Here is an 11,917-nt window from a genome sequence, read left to right as displayed (position 1 = left end):
CCGCTTACTGTTAGTAGCCCCGTTCTGGCCGGGCCGAGTATGGTTCTTGGACCTGATCTCCCTTCTCGACGGCTCTCCACGGGAGATTCCCGTCAGGAGGGACCTCCTCTCACAGGCAGCGGTTACGATATTTCACCCCCGCCCGGAGCTGTGGAAGTTATTGGTGTGGCCCCTGAGGGGGCTCAACTAGTAGCTTCTGGTCTCTCAACTGAGGTGGTTGAGACCATCCTCCAATCCAGAGCTCCCTCCACGAGGAAACTGTACGCCTTGAAGTGGAAACTTCGCTCTCCATGGGAGATTCCCGTCAGGAGGGACCTCCTCTCACAGGCGGAGGGCACGATATTTCACCCCCGCCCGGAGCTGTGGAAGTTATGGCTGTGGCCCCTGAGGGGGCACAGCTAGTAGCTTCCGGTCTCTCAACTGAGGTTGTTGAGACCATCCTCCAATCCAGAGCTCCCTCCACGAGGAAACTGTACGCCTGGAAGTGGAGCCGTTTCACTTCCTGGTGTAGAGACTGCCAGCTCGACCCAGCTAACTGCCCAGTCGGTACAGTACTGGAGTTTCTGCAGGCCCGTTTCACCCTGAAGGTCTACGGGGCGGCCATTGCGGCCTACCACGCCCCTCTCGGTGGTCAGTCAGTGGGAAGACACCCCCTGGTTACACGTTTCCTCTGCGGTGCACTGAGGCTGAGGCCTCTTGTACGATCTCGCGTCCCCACGTGGGACATGGAAGTGGTGCTAGAAGCTCTCTGTAAGCCTCCGTTCGAGCCAATTGAGGAAGGTTCTACGGTCTAGACATGCGAGCCACTCCTGGCTCTTCTGTTCTCTCGCCCTAGCTGTGCAAGCTGCCACACTAGGCAGAGATTTGGAAGTCTGGCGGCGTGGGCATTCTCGTTCCCGAAGCGTTTTCCGACGCAGCTTGAGTTCCTGAAGAGGGACGTCTCAGGTTACATATGTAACCATGGTTCCTGGAGGGAACGAGACGCTGCATCTCGGTGCCATACTTCCGGCATCCCTGCCAGCGCTTGCCTCATTCCTGAAGCTGACGCCGGCTCCGCCGCACGTGCTTTTATAACTTCCTGGTCATGACGTCACCCGCCCGTGACGTCCCGCTCAGCTATTGGACTGATTTCACATGTGATTCAGGGCGTGGTCACAGAAGGTGTTCCTGAAGCGTTTTCCGATGCAGCGTCTCGTTCCCTCGAGGAACCATGATTACATACGTAACCTGAGATGGTTTCTTGAAACATCTTGGTTTCTTGACATCAAGGTTTCTTAAGACATTGCCACAGTTTCCTACTGACACACTACAGCAAATTCTTTAATTCTATTGCAAATACTTTCAATTGTGAAAAAAATTCCAATTCACTAAAAAAGTCATGAGGATTTTAAATACTTCCTGTGGACATTGGGAGGCCCTGGAGTGAAAAAAGGTTGAGAACCACCACTTTAGGGATTGTGTTGTTAATAAATAATGCATCGCAAATAATAAATTCAAATTTTTAAAACTTTACAATGACCTCTAAGATAATGAGCTCATAAAACAACAGTCAGGGTATATTTTGGGAAGTTACCCCACATAACGTTGAGCTCCTGTTGTTATCAACAAAAGGTTTCCTCTAGTTCTGTGGTAGTCAATCTTTTTGACTCAAAGACCCCCCATTGTCCAACACAATATCTGAAGGCCTCTACCCCCCCTTTATTAACAAAAACTAGGAGTGTTTAAAAATGTAATGAATTATGATTCACTTTGTAATGTTGAGTCTCAGGACTTCCTGTGAATATTTCCAATGGCCATTCTTAGAGAGGGTGCATATAGAGGTCAATCCCACTTTCCTGTGGTTGAGTATTTCGCCACTTATCTTTTACCGCACCTGCAAGAATATCTTTTAATGTATAAATTCAGCTTGCAGCCTGTCGGTTTTATTTGACTGGGCCTAGTGTGACATTTACATTCAGCATATAAAATAACTGAATGCTTGAAGTTTATTATCTCATTGACATTTCTAAATAGCTTTCTTGTGTATGTGCAATGCTTTATAGGTGGTCTGCTGCATTATTGTCAATGTAGCAGAGAGGTGTGTAAAGTAGTTTTCGAATACTTACTTATTTGGTGATAAGAAGTCAATGTTCTTGAAAACAGACATATTTGAATGTGCGTCCAGCAGAATGCACACAGATAATGTGAGAGAGGAAACTCAGCTGGTGGCCTGCTGAAAAACAGAGGCAACATGTGAGAGGACACAACAGCAGTGCTTCAAAAAGGAAAAAATAGTAAGGCATAACTGTTTTCTTTAAAAGGTGGTGCCATCACTGTATATTCCCTGTAAAAACAGGAAACTACAAGGCGGACACAGGGAGAAGTGGAACGGTTCATTTGAACTCTGTTGACTGGAGGCCTGGCATGTTCAGCTTTGACCTTCTTGGCTCAAAAACAAGTTCATAAAAGATGAAACCTGTGGTGAGGTACCTAAAATAGGAACTTTGACTGCCCTGTTGACATGGAACATTGAATCGTATCTCCTGCTGTTGTGGAAAATTCTTAGGTTACCCATCCTCCTCATCTTTTGACATGGGCCAGAGCAGATATGGATTTTGATGCTCGCTCACTATGTATCAGACCATCTAATGTGTCTGCTGTAAAAAAAAAAAAAAAAAGTTTTTTTTCCCCAACACTGTGAGGGCCTGTTTGCAAACATTTATGTAAAAACAGAAAATGAGAATAACGGTGTTGCTTCAGCTAGTTTTGACTATTCCTATCTGTAAGTACTGTATTTCCAATCAAGACTGATAAATATATCAGAAATATTTCTAAAGTGCATGACTCTGGGAGCTGGGAATGATTCTGGGAGCTAAAATCACTCAGAATATGTACAGTATGTTTGGCACGTGATTGATGGAAACAAAAGCAGTTTATAATGCCTCTTCAAAATGATTGAAAAGATTTTAATCATGGGGAAATTTGACCATGCATATCACCTATTCTCATTGGCAAAAACAGATTTCCTATAAAACTGAGCAGAAGGACTAAATGTAGAAGTCTGGATTGATTTAGTAACATGCAGATGAAAAAAATATCCATCAAAGAGTGACTTGCAAAATTCTGACTAATGTAAAGTCATTTCCCAATTATCTTTGTGACTATACAGATATATCATCAATCTAGAGCATGTGACAAATGAAAATAATAAATTCTACATTACAGACCATACATTCTGGCAGTCAAATATTATTCGCTGTGCTCGGTGTGGGTTAGAAGTGTTTCACTTAGAAGGAAGTCAGGTCTACATTTCCTTTTTAACCTGCATCAAAAGATGTCTTTTTGACCAAAAGCACACATTTAAAACTACCACAGATAATCTTTTCCCCACATTCATCCCTGTCTGCAATTTTACTTTATCTGCTTGTCCCTAACAACATTTTCTACACAGTAAACTGCTTTTGTGATCAGCAGATACAAACAGTTAGAAACAGGCATATGGGAATAGGATAATATTTATGTTTAAAGTATGAAATTATTTCAGCACCATCTGAAAAATTCATTTATTCAATTCATTTATTAGGACTCATTCCACTGAATGATTGTATTAATCATCTGGCTAATTGGCTTGGCTGATATGCATCAGTGGGACACTAATGATTCTTATGAGAGTGCTACATTTTTCAATACGGGATGACATACTTGCTCCATAATCACTGCTGGAAGGATTGTGTGTAATGTTAATTAAGCCCTCTAAAGTCGCTTTATTTGACCACAGAGCTGAACCAGGGCGAAACAAATCGTTCTATCTCCATTTCGGTTTGTTTGAAACAATCAAAGTGGCACCAAGGGCTTCTGTTTTTTAAAAACACAGCTTGTAGATTTGATTTGACAGCTCTTACCTAATCTTTCTTGCATTCTTATTTTACCTGACTATATATCCACCAGCGCATTATGCAATTACCTACACAGAGGCAGCATTGCTTTGAATGCATCAGTGATGTATGTGTATGTCATTTCAGTTACGTAACTGTCTCATTAAAGTGACAGGAACTCGGCTTTGATACGGATGACTTGGAATGCAAGAGAAACCCAGGATAAACAAGTCTTTGCTAAGTCACTGTGGTGGGAGAGTGGCTGTTTTTTTTTTATTCATGCTTCATCCCTCGATTCTTTACAGAATTAAATCCCCGCTCTGGTATTCTGTCACACACAGTCCAACAATGTACAGTGAACCTTTTATGACTTTTCTCAAAAACAGTTGCGGCCATATTATTCCCTTCCCCCCCCTCTTAAGGAACTTAACTTGCCACACAAGTAATTTATAAACACTGCAGTAATTTTCTTAATATTGTCAGAAAAGCATTTGTGAGTGACAATATAATACTAATTAAGAAAAATCTTTGGCATAAATTCTACCCACTAGGGAGACTATAAATGCAACCAATTTACTCAAGTAGCGTGCTGTAATTTGTCTGTCTGGCATAACCTGTTTGTTTACAAATCTCTACGAAATTAGTCTTCTAAATGTAAATTAGACAACAAGGTTCATGTTAATGTTTTGGGAGTCATAAAAAAGTGCATTTCTATAGACGGTCACTTGAACATGTAATATAGGCCCACCCACATGTAATCAAATGCTGTCATCATCTTTGCGCTTGCTTATGATAATGGGAGCTTATTGGGTGCGATGTTATCCAAATGGGGCATAATTGCTCTATTAAGTGCCATCATTACAATTTCTCCCTGCATCTCATAGTCAATTATGCCTGTTCTGTTAACGCCATTATCTTTGTTATCATTGGTGCCGTATGACCAATCAGCGACTGATGACTGGCTGGGAAAGAAGCAATATTTTATAAATGCTTTCACTGTCAAAAGAGAAAAACTGTACTCTGAAGAAATAATAAAAGGGCCCTTGATGAGAATCTGCATTCGGAAGGCTTCTGAAATTTATAAAAGTTACTGCAAGACAGTTGCAGATTTGGAGAACAGAAGTAAAGCAATCGTTTTAACACTATAACATTCAGGAATGGACTGTGGGTTTGTGTAGCCAGATCAGTTTCAAGTTGCCATTAAATGGAAGTAGCAACAGATCTTAGGTGATGTACATGGGATAGTAAAGTGCCCATCCAATCAGAATCATGTCGGAAGTAGTAGGTCATGCGGGTATTTTGCATACTCTTTTATGAGTACTGTGAATTCGAACATACTTCTTTTGTCGCATACTGTTTTTTGCCTACTATGAACTTGGGAAGTATGTGATTTCGGATGCAGCCATTGACATATAAAATACCGGGAGGGCAGAGCAGTTTGCTGTCATTATACAGGTCGAGAGCGGCCTTTAGAGGCAGAATCACTGACGCCTCGTGTTGTTTGTTTTGACACGTGAGTGCTGAGCGCTGCTCAGAGCAGGACGGTGTATATAGTAAACCACATTACATGTCTTCATATAATTTTAAAGTAATTAATTGTTGCTGCTAAGATGCTAAAGTAGTACAGAAAGAACAGAAGTATGTTTGCCGACAGGGTTGAGAGGACGCTAGCATCTCAAGCGGTTAAAATGGTATGACAAAAACACACGCAAGTCTGACCCAAATGTTTGATGTCATGATTGTTACCATTTGGATTGGTTCATGTCCAGCTGGTCACTTTCATGCATTCGTTATCCAGCAAAGTTGCATATAAGCTAACTGATATGTTCATGCAACTCATCTACGCCACTTTGTTCATTCTTTAAGTGAACTTTTGCCTGTTTATAGATTAAACAAAAATTTTTGGCCCGCTTTATTGAACGCAACACGTCTGATGTGTGAAACTTGTGAGTTGTACTAGCCGTGATGCAATGTGGCACTGTGCTTCTTGTCCGGTGTGACTGCCATGTTTTGTTAATTTGATTAGATATAATTATTAAGTGTTGTCAAATGGAAGCAAATGAAGTGTCAGAGTATACATGTAATATTCATATGTATGTAATTTCAATGCTATGGACTTTGTGTAAATATTTAAAGATGGCCATGGTGTCAGTTTTGTCATTACAGTGAAATAAACTATATATTATGCAGGATGACTAGGCCTATATCATGCATCCAGGTGATCAAAGGTGATTTATTCTAGGAGAGATTCTTTGAAGACTGACATACATGAGACTAAATAAGTTATTGCATATCTGAGATGCTTTCATGTGTCACAGAAAGAGTGTTAAGGCAAATTTTGTAGGAAAGGAAAATAATCTCACAAGGCTCAGTTATGTTTTTTATATTTATCTGTTGAGAAGTTCTTATCACAAACTTTTGCATTCTTGAACTTCTGTTTATGTGTGTAATTTTTAGGGAACATGGTTGTTTGTTTTTCCTTTTTACTCATGACACACATTTTTACACCGGTTCAGACACCTGACGTTAATGTAGCTTGCATCTTAGAATCACATAAAATCATTTTATGTGAACAGGATTAATTTGCATTACTAATTAGAGTTTCTTATTTTGTGACACATGCATAATTTGTTTTTAATGAGTTTTTTTAAAATGAAGTACACTTCCATTGAGGGATGGAACAGGTTTCATAGGGATGGGATGTACACAGGTGTTTTGATGAGGAGACTGCTGCTAGCATGAATATGCAAAGAGGTGAATAAATGAGGGTTTCCTTGAAGGCAGTGATGGGGCAGCCCTTGTGTGGATGAGATATTGACTTGCAGATGGTAAATGAGGTAGAGACCAAACAGAGGGGATGCACTTTTTAAACTCTGTTTGGTATCATGCTTTATTTTCTATAACGAAAAAGAGATGGAGAAACAGAATTGTCATAGCTGTCAAGTTGGTTTCTACCTCTTGATATTGTCTCATCAAGTTCACACAGTTTTACTATCACTTGAATAATAAAAGTACAATAATACATTGACAACATGACACTGAAGACTGGAGGAATGGCTTCTGAAAATTCAGTTTTGACATTACAGGAATAAATAACATTTTAAAATATATTCAAAAAGAAAACAGTTCTTTTAAATTTGTAATAATATTTCATAATATTACTGTCTTGGTGAGCATAAGATACTTTTATTTTTTAAGAAACATTAAAGGAGTATTTCACCCAAAAATAAAAATTTGCTGAAATTTTACTTACCCATTAGGAGAAATTTAGCATTACACAACTTGCTCACAAGTGGATCCTCTAAAGCGAGTGTGTGCCATTAGAATGAGAGTTTTAACAGCGGATAAAAAAACATCACAATAATCGACATGCCTCTAGTCGATCGATTAATGTCCTGTGAAGTGAAAAGCTGCATGTTTGTAAGAAACAAAGCAATCATTAAGGCATTTTAATGTTAAACGTCACTTCTGGCCAAAATGCAGGTATATAATCCATAATAAAGCTTCCTCCAGTGAAAAAGTCAATCCCTTTTGTCCTCTCACACCAAAAGCCACCGACATACAGGTGCATCTCAATAAATTTCTTCCCCATGATTGTGTAGCCTAGTGAACCAAACTGAGAGACCATTTTGAAGGCTCAGGAAACCTTTGCAGGTGTTTTGAGTTGATTAGCTGATTGGCATGTCACCATATTCTAATTTGTTGAGATAGTGAATTGGTGGGTTTTTGTTAAATGTGAGCCAAAATCATCACAATTAAAAGAACCAAAGACTTAAACTACTTCAGTCTGTGTGCATTGAATTTATTTAATACACGAGTTTCACAATTTGAGTTGAATTACTGAAATAAATGAACTTTTCCACGACATTCTAATTTATTGAGATGCACCTGTATTTAAAACAGTTTTAAATATTTTTTAGGTGTAAACAGTGCTTGATCGGTTCATATTTCTCTCCTGATTTAGAAAAGATGACTTTTTCACTGGAGAAAGCAATATCATGGATGGCGAACTTGTATTTTAGCTGGAAGCAACAGTTAAAAAGTTAAAAACGTCTTAATGATTTGTTTCTTACAAGTGCACAAGATGTAAATTGATAGACTGGTCGTGTGGATTACTTGTGGATTATTGTGATGTTTTTATCAGCTGTTCCAATAAAGACACTAACTCATCTTCATCTTGGATGGCCTGAGGGTGAGTAAAATGCATTTGTTTGAAGACAATTTGCATGACATTTTAAATATCTTTTTACCTATTCTTGTCTTTAATGTCTTAAGCATCTTATCATTTTAAAGTTTACATCATCAGGCATTTCTGAAATAAACTGCTCATTCCTAGACTTCTGATAGGATATCCAGTCTCCCCCTGACCTCCAGCACACAAAGCACTCCGTCTGTTGCTATGCTTATGAGGATGAATTGCAATTGTTTGTGTGAAGTGATTTACAACACTGCTCTGCGAGTAAGTAGAATTGTTTCTGAGTTGAGTCAGTTGTGGTCTGACTGCATACCAGAAGCCTTGGCTAGAGGGTTACGAGAAGAACGTGAAGTGATCAAGTGACAGGACCAGTCAAGTTTTATCAGCCAGCATTTTCGGATTGTTTGGGAAAAGCAGGTAATTAATTTTTTGATGTAGAAAAATCCAAAAAAACGTATATTAGGATTGAATTGTGGATAAAAGTATAAGATCTTGTGCTCTTGAGATCATTCAGTTACTGATAAACAGTTTAGATTTTACAAACGTCTGTTGTGGCGAGGCTGTTGAATTTCCCAGGGTTCTGTTTTGTCCTGTAATATAATATAAATCCAACTTTAATTTCAAGCTGTTTGAAGTGTGCAGGTGCCTTTAATGTCCCATTATTTTGGTAAATGCATTTCAGCATGTACAGTATAACACATTAAAATGAAAGCTTGATGTGTTGAACTGGAGGTTGTTTTTATATAAATGTGCATGTTGTAGAATAGATAAGTGAGAAATCTGCTCTTTTTGTTAAGAATGTGACAGTATCTGAAAGCCTAAAAATGCTGAAAGGTTGGAAGACCACAAGACATGTCCAAATCCAATGTTCGTGTGTCCTCCTGTCTGCTAAGATGCCTTTATCTGGTTGGTTTCTGAAGGGAGCATAGATAGATTCACTGCTTACTGTATGATGACCCACAATTCTGTGCGTGGGCCTTGGCGGTTGGTCAAAAAAGAGGTCTGATGGAGCTGTTGAATGGATTACATTTACGAATAAATGTCAGTTTATTCTTTCAAATATAATTTAAACATGCTTTAGATATAACTCTTGAATTGATTTATGGGATTCTTATTTCTGATTGTTTAATCAACTTTCAAAGTTGCTGTAAAATGCAGCTAAAAGAATGCCTGTAATTGCTCATTGTGTATTTTATTTTGTTGTTTTATTTTTGCATAGGTACACATTTTAAAACACTTCACAAGTGTTCTTTTCCATTCTATTGTGCCTCACAGTTTTAAAACGCAAGGGTGTTCTGCATGTGAACGGCCCGTATTATGTGTTCAGAACTTTTTGTAATATGAATCTTCTCAAACTTCCTGTGTTCTGTCATTCTAGTCACTCGTATGTGCCCTCTTACTGTGCTCTGTCATGCACACTGGATTTCACCCAACCTTTGTGACAGTCCTTACTTATTCGTGCCTGTCTTCCTTCCATTTCCTGTTACTCTCCTCTTTTTCCTTCAGTACCTCCATCATCTGTCTGTTACCTAACAGAACAGAAAATTGCAATTCACCAGCAATTTTCCCCTCTGTGGAGCATGGATGAAGCGTTCGAAGGAAGGCCTCAATTCTCTCTGTGCCTTATATCTAGAACTGCATCATAGTCGACAGCTTCCTTGATCCTATCTTTTATTTATTTGTGTCAGTATGTCACACTCCTCTTTGTTTAAGCTACTACTTTATTTATTCATTTTTGTGGACAGAGATAAGTACACTCTTAAAAATAAAGGTGCTTCAAAAGGTTCTTCAAGCGATGCCATAGAAGAACCATTTTTGGTTCCAGAAAGAACCATTCAGTCAAAGGTTCTTTAAAGAACCATTTCTTTCTTACCTTTTTATAATTTGAAGAACCTTCTTTCGCCACAAAGAACCTTTTGTGAAACCGAAAGATTCTTCAGATGTTAAAGGTTCTTTATGGAACCATTTAGACCAAAAGGTTCTTCTATGGCATCGTGAAGCACCTTTATTTTTAAGAGTGTAGTCTATCACCGCTAATACCTTTCTGATTTATCACAGGTGTAGTTATAGATCCTACAGTTTACATCCATTTCACTCTCCCCATTGTGCCTTTTAGGGTCACTGTTGGTGGAGGGGTGCAAATCTGTAATGTTGTTTTCATCCAAAAGTGTGCCTGCTCATCCTCACCCCTTTGTCCCATCTATCAGAATGCACTGGCTACTGCGAACACATGTGGGGTGGGACTCAGAGGGCACAGGCTCATAGGAAGCCATTGACTCGTGAATAACCTCTATGTGTTTGCCTAGGAAGACACCAGAAGCCACAGACACAATAAAGGATGCAGACGGCAGCCTGGCTTTAAATCTCTATACAAAGGAAGGTCCTCTCCAATAGCGCTGTGGTGTGACTAGCACTTAACAAGTGCAGCTTGTGTCTGTTGAGTGGGTGGATGGACTAACACACGCCACGTTTGTGCTTGCGCTTGTGTCATCTGGTTATTTTGCATTCTACAGCTGTCATTTTGCATTTTTTCGATTCGCAGTGTTTAAATGTACATGCATAAAGGCTGCTGAGGACACATGTTAACTGAACTGCTCCAAAAGCAATTAATGACTAGACTCTTCATGTTTCTAATAAATATGCAGAATAAAACCATTAACAGAAAATACAAACATCCAAAATCAAATTAATTCTGATTGGATGAGCATCTTTCAAAGCAGCTGTAAAATGAAGATAAACGCACACCTGTAATCACACATTGTGTATGAATACAGGGAGTTGGTATGAATGAACTATATTACTTGGTGGAAGAATAGTTTTACTTAATTTTTTTAATTTTGTTTTGTATGTAGACTGATGTTGTGTGTTAAGTGTTTTTGTGTATGAATGCAAGAAGTTGGTGTAAACCATATATTTGGTGGAAGAATTTTATTTTATTTTATATTATTTTATTTTAGTCTTACTGCAATTTATTTTTCCATTCTTATTACTTTATTTTAACATCTTTGAGTCAGATTTGAACTATTCTGTTCAGTTCCAACTAATTAATATTCAGTGTCAATAGCTCTATCAGTATCATATTCTGTATTCTCAGTCTTGATCATAATATTATCGGTTTTCTAGGCTATATCCCCTATAGCACTTCCTTGTAAAGATGTTAGCCAAGTCTGTTTAAATGAATAAATGTAAAGTCTTATGCCCATAGGCAGCTCTAACAGGTTGGAGGGGCTGCCTGCATGCAGACTGAAGCTGAAGCAGATTGCAGGCATCTGGCATGCCAATGTTGTACGGTTTCCCCCCTTAGTGAGTGAACCTGCTGTAGAAGTCCTCCAGTCCCAGACAAAAGCACTCAATCATGGTATAGTGTTGTGCTGAGGTCGGGGTTTTGGCCCGTGACCTTAATTTCACTCCTGCAAAATATACACTTGGGGTGTACCCAGGTGAAAAAGACGTAGTATTAAATGTATTAAAAATATACTTGAAATTCAAGTAGTATGTTTATAATACATTTGTATTCCCAACAGAGCATACAGTAGATCTGAAACTGCTGAGGCTGGGAAGGTTTTTGACTATATTACCGACCAGGTACATTGTTCTCAGAAAGAATTCATCATTCTTAAAAAGAAAACAAATCATCAATCATCATTTGTTTTTTTGTGTGTGTGTGTGAAATATTAACATTTGTTGTTTATCAGATCAGCTGCTATAGAAGACAAACAAAGGAAGTGCAGAGACAAGCAAAGGAATAGTAAATATATTTTCATTTTGTATCACCTCTGTTATAGAGATTTTTGAATCAGGCCTAATGGAGGGTGATTTGGTCAATCTTGGAAGAAAAACGTTAGCAATGTGTCCATTTCAGCTGTCT

General features: G+C 38.8%; 1 protein-coding gene across 1 annotated transcript in view; it reads left to right on the top strand.

The window, feature by feature from the left end:
• LOC107659150 (kinesin-like protein KIF26A) overlaps nt 1-11,917 on the top strand; it is a 100,908-nt gene that overhangs the window by 24,439 nt on the left and 64,552 nt on the right. The gene's annotated exons all lie outside the window — the stretch shown is intronic.

The sequence above is a fragment of the Sinocyclocheilus anshuiensis genome, unplaced genomic scaffold (assembly GCF_001515605.1).
Source record: "Sinocyclocheilus anshuiensis isolate Anshui unplaced genomic scaffold, SAMN03320099.WGS_v1.1 scaffold423, whole genome shotgun sequence".
Lineage (NCBI taxonomy): Eukaryota > Metazoa > Chordata > Actinopteri > Cypriniformes > Cyprinidae > Sinocyclocheilus > Sinocyclocheilus anshuiensis.
This window is presented reverse-complemented; position numbering and strand designations above follow the sequence as displayed.